Below are 5,606 nucleotides of genomic sequence, written 5' to 3' on the forward strand. Positions count from 1 at the left end.
CTCCTAACAAACAGACTGCTGTTCACTGGGTCTAGGTCCAAATACAACAATGCTTTTGCATGTTTGGGTTTCCATGTGTCAGAGTGACAGGTGGAAGCAGCAGGTGTTTTGCATGATTTAAAACAAATTCATGATGACTCTCGACTGTAAATAAAGTAGGCAAATTTTCCTATCATATCTTTTCAGGACACAGGGTCAGCTGTAGAACAACACCATTGATAGTGATCTAGGAGGTCATAGGGGGTCATAGTGTAGTAGCAGATCAGAAAGGTAATCATGACCTAAAACATTTTGTGATTTATAAACTATTAAAAGTATTTTGAAATCAAGTCTTTGAGGCACAGGAAACCAGTGTAAAGACTTCAGAACTGGAGTGATGTGATCCACTTAGTGAAGTCTCAAACAGCAGCTGTCTGATTGATTTCTTAGGGAGACCTGTAAAGACACAGTCACAGTCAAGTCTACTGAAGATGAAAGCATGGACCAGTTTTTCCAAATCCTGCTGAGACAAAGGTCCTTTAACCTTTGATATATTATTAAGGTGATGATAGGCTGACTTTTTAATTGTCTTATTGTGGCTGTTAAAATTCAGGTCTGAGTCCATGACTACACCAGGAAGTTTCTGGTTGATTTTAACATTGTTGTTTGAAGCTGAGCGCTGACTTTCAATTGCATAACTATGGTAATTTATTTTGTTGTTTTCCATAATCTGAGCCTCAGCATGTCATATTTGTATGCTCAGATGAGTAATTACCTATAAACACAAAGTAGTCCCTATTCTTTAATTCGGATTCAAACCAGTTTAGTACTGAGCCAGCAATGCCAACCCAGTTTTTCAATCGGTCTAGTAATATGTCATGGTTGATCCTGTCAAATGCAGCACTGAGATCGAGTAATACTCTCTCTCCCTCTCCCTCAGTCCCTCAGGTTCACGTTTCCGTTAACATTTAGGGTTTCTTCCGCTTCAGGTTTGTTTTTAACTTCGGTTTGAAGTACTTACACAGTAACCAGTAGATTTCTGGTAAACGTGGGGTTTGTTCAGACATGGTGCTGGCAAAAAGTGGCAAAAGTACTCACTTCCTGTACTAAAGTAAAAGTACAGATACTTGTGTTAAAAAATACTCTGGTAAAAGTGGAAGTACTGATTGAACTTCTTTACTCAAATAAAAGTCCTTTAACCTTTGATATATTCTTAAGGTGATAATAGGCTGACTTTTTAATTGTCTTATTGTGGCTGTTAAAATTCAGGTCAGAGTCCATGACTACACCAAGATTTCTGGTTGATTTTAACATTGTTGTTTGAAGCTGAGCGCTGACTTTCAATTGCATAACTATGGTAACTTATTTAGTTGTTTTCCATAATCTGAGATTCTGCATGTCATATCAATTTTAGGCTAAATAAATGTGTCTGCAGTTCTGCTTGTAGTTTCTATTTATCACCACCAGAGGACGCATTTACACCAGCAGCTGACAGCTGGAACTCAGTCACTGAACCTTCAAAGTTGTTTTTTTTATGAATTATTTAACAATTTTGCCATTAGAAACATCTTAAAAATGGAATATTAAAATTATAATAATTTATTAGATTAAAAATCTTTAAGTTGATCAATTTTAGGCAAAATAAAAAATAAAAATGAGAGGACAAACCTGACAAAACTTGTGTACAGCTCTGCTTGTAGTTCCTGTTTATCACCACCAGAGGTCGCATTTACACCAGAAACCAGCAGCTGACAGCTGGAACTCAGTCACCGAACCTTCAAAGGTTTTTTTATGAATTAGTTAATGATTTTACCTTGAAAAATATCTTTAAAGAGGAATATTAAACTTTTACTACTTTATTAATTTAAAAATCTTTAAATAGATCACTTTTAGGCGAAACAAAAAATAAAAATTAGAGGACAAACCTGACAAAACTTGTGCAGCTCTGCTTGTAGTTCCTGCTGATCACCACCAGAAGGTTTTATTTTATGAATTATTTAATGATTTTTCCATTAACAACATCTAAAAAGGGGAATATTAAACTTTTACTACTATTTAAAAATATTAAAATTAGTGGAATAAAATGGAAATGTGTCTACAGTTCTGCTTGTAGTTCCTGTTTATCACCACCAGATAGCGCATTCACACCAGCAGCTGACAGCTGGAACTCCGTCACTGAACCTTCAAAGGTTTTTTTAATGAATTATTTAACAATTTTGCCATTAGAACCATCTTTAAAGGGGAATATTAAATTGTACTAATTTATTAGATTAAAAATCTTTAAGTTGATCAATTTTAGGCAAAACAAAAAATAAAAATTAGAGGACAAACCTGACAAAACTTGTGTGCAGCTCTGCTTGTAGTTCCTGTTGATCATTTACACCAGAAACCAGTAGCTGATATCTGGAACTCAGTCACTGAACCTTCAAAGGTTTTTTATGAATTATGTAACGATTTTGCCATTAGAAACATCTTAAAAAAGGAATATTAAAATTTTACTACTCAACTTTATTAAGTTCTTTATTCCCAATATCAATCTCAGACATTAGTTCCAAATGAAAACAAAAGTGGGATTTGAACCCACGCCTCCAGGGGAGACTGCGACCTGAACGCAGCACCTTGGACCGCTCGGCCATCCTGACTGATACTATAGCTGTTCAGTAGGACCTGTCTGAAAAATTATAATATAGTAAATTAAACATGTCATGATATAGTAGGTTCTCAGTCATCCATGTCATAGTTAACAAGGGAAGGTTTCTCAACTGTAGCCCAAATATATGGAGACATGGAGACATGGAAGAAAGTCACCAGGGTGGCAATGTGCTTGACAACGATAATACATTGCGTGGGATGTAAAGGCAATGTGCAATACAGGCCAAATCCTATGGTGGGAATCAAGATCTACCAATGTTTCTGTCCACAATGTCCACCTGAATCCATAAATGTCCCTGCCAGATGGGAAATAGATTGACACTTGGGTCAACATTGTGCAATTATCTTCAAAATGTCCAACTGAGTCAACAAATTTACCTGCCAGATGGGAAATAAACTGATAACTGTCTTCATGGTCTAAACGTGTCAAATATTGCCGTACAATGCCCACATTGAGTCCAGATGTGTCCGTTTTGGTTCCTGATCCATGCTATTACCCCTAAAGTTCACAACTAGGCCAAGGGCAACTGGACTTGGTAAAAGGTCCTCCGCAGAAGTTTTGTCTCTCATCAAAGAGACTTCTTTAGTTGTTTTTTTAAACAGAAAGGTTTGGACACAGAGCCCACTCCACCACCCATATCTGACAGTTGAAAGCTGTGGGGAAAGGGGGGTTCCAAAGCTAATAAACCTTTCAACAAGCAATTCTGATGCGCTATACTGGCCCATTCAGGATGAGCACTGTATACTCTGACTGCAGCAACACAAGTTCAAATTTCAGTGATACTTAATTTTTATGGTGATCACGAGACTGAACGCAAAGTGTGTATCCCCAAGATTTGTGTCCGACTTGATCCCGACTTGCTCTGACGTCATGCACATGTGGGCAAGGCGGCCGCAGTTCTGAGACGCAGGCGGCGCAGTTGCTTTACACCGACTGCAAGAGCCAGGCGGACCCAGGCTGACCCAGAGCATGCTGGGAAACACCGGCTTCTCAGCTGATTTAACACCTGATTGGTTTACAACATGATGACGTTTTATATAACTTTTTATTGTTTTTGTCTGATTTAAAGACTTATTCTGTACAGAACACATGTTGTGTGGCTGATAGAGACGTTTAGAAGTCAGAGAGACTAAATCTGATCAGATCACTGATCATCTACAGTGTGTTGTTAATTAAAATCAGCAACAGATCACATGTAGAGCATTCTGAGAGCTACTCTGTCATAATCAAAACAACTGGAGACTGTGTAAAAGCTGATATGTGGATCTGATTATATTTTATTAAATCGGAATCGCACCACAGTGTTTTTGTCACTTCCTGTCCATCCTGAAGGCGGCTGGAATCGGCTGGAAACTGTCTGACTTTACCGCAGCTTTTTGTCACCCCCCCCCCCCCCCCCCCCTGCTGCCGCCTGCTCTCGTCCACTTTACAGGCGAGGCGCAGTTCACCTCGAACGAGCCTACAATCTGTATCTGTATCTGTGCTCGGACTGGGAGTGGACAGGATTTAATCCGGAAGTGGGTCGGGTTGTCTTGAAATGGGCGGGGCTTTAACCGGTATGTTATTTTAAGCATGCAATTGATATGGGTTGATCAGAGGCGGGGGGGACTGTGTTCTACGGATCAAATAGATTGAATAAATTAGAAAATAAAATAAAAATCTCTGACAGGCATGATTCTCCTTTTTCAAATGAACAAGGAGAGTCATGTCCTGCTTGTTTGTTCCTCATATTTTTTCCTAGCTTTTTCTGTCGTATGAAGTTGAAGATATGGAAAATTGCCAACAAGCTCTAATGCAATTTTGCTTGCTCCTAATGTGGGTTAAATTAACATTCACCTGGATTTTAAATTTCAGATTAATGTTGTAACAGTTTCTGCCTTCAGGGCTCGTCCGGGAGTTGAACCCGGGACCTCTCGCACCCAAAGCGAGAATCATACCCCTAGACCAACGAGCCACGTAGAAACATCACAATAGAAATTTTCCATCAAGTAAATGTGATCAGTCAGTGACTCGAAAGGCAATTGTTAAGTACTTTGTTTGGCATGTAGTGTTTTTATGGCTCCACTGCTAGATTGAGCTTTCTGACTATAGGTTTCTTCAGCTTCAGGTTTGTTTTTAACTTCGGTTTGTAGTACTTACAGACTTAGAAACCAGTAGATTTCTGGTGAACGTGGGTTTCAGACATGCTGCTTGGTTTAAATGTGACTCGCGTTGCATCTCTGCCATTGGAGATTTTTTTTTTTGACAGTCAGCCGCCCCCTCTCTCTCTTTCTCTCTCTCTCTCTCTCTCTCTCTGTCTCTCTCTTACTCTCACACACACACACACACACACACACACACACACACACACACACACACACACACACACACACACACTCACACATACCTGGGGCCTGTTGCACGAAACTAGGATAAGGGATTAAGCCGGGATATTCAAGTTATCCTGGATGAATTTAGCTTGGACTCGGTTGCACGAAACCAGATTGAATTAAGCCCAGCCAAGTAACCATGGAGATTTATTCTTTGCGGCTAGCCTGGTCCAGAGCAGGCTAACAGCCAGGCTAAGATTAATCCTGGAGTCTTGTGTGTCAAATCAGCTTCGGCTCTGATCCAAAATAAACGTGTTTAACAGTTATTCCGTGGTCTTCTGCATGTGTTCTGCTTTATTTTTATTAACACGCATTAGCTACTTGTCACTATTGTTGTCGCGAGTTGGATTCAAACCCTACGGTTGTTTAGATGTTAGAAATGGTTGCACTGGCACCCAGATGCGGAGTGGGACTTTTCCCGGTGGGACGGTACTGTGTCGAAGCCTGGCGTGCGGCCGCTGGTCGGTGGCTGTTGCCTGCCGGCAGACCTGCGAGTCGCGTCAGTGTCCACTCTCTCTGTAAAAGTAGAGATGAGCAGCGCAGCGTCCGTGGTCTCAGCTTCAGGTTTATACAGGACACGCTCCGGAGATTAAGTGTGACGATAT

At 40.2% G+C, this 5,606-nt stretch overlaps 1 non-coding gene across 1 annotated transcript; it reads right to left on the reverse strand.

Annotated features, from left to right (window-relative positions):
• Positions 1-4,514: 4,514 nt before the first annotated feature.
• trnap-ugg (transfer RNA proline (anticodon UGG)) lies at positions 4,515-4,586 on the reverse strand. The gene has a single exon. It is a non-coding gene; the product is annotated as a tRNA-Pro (tRNA).
• Positions 4,587-5,606: the final 1,020 nt, after the last annotated feature.

This window comes from Etheostoma spectabile, unplaced genomic scaffold (genome assembly GCF_008692095.1).
Source record: "Etheostoma spectabile isolate EspeVRDwgs_2016 unplaced genomic scaffold, UIUC_Espe_1.0 scaffold00000894, whole genome shotgun sequence".
Lineage (NCBI taxonomy): Eukaryota > Metazoa > Chordata > Actinopteri > Perciformes > Percidae > Etheostoma > Etheostoma spectabile.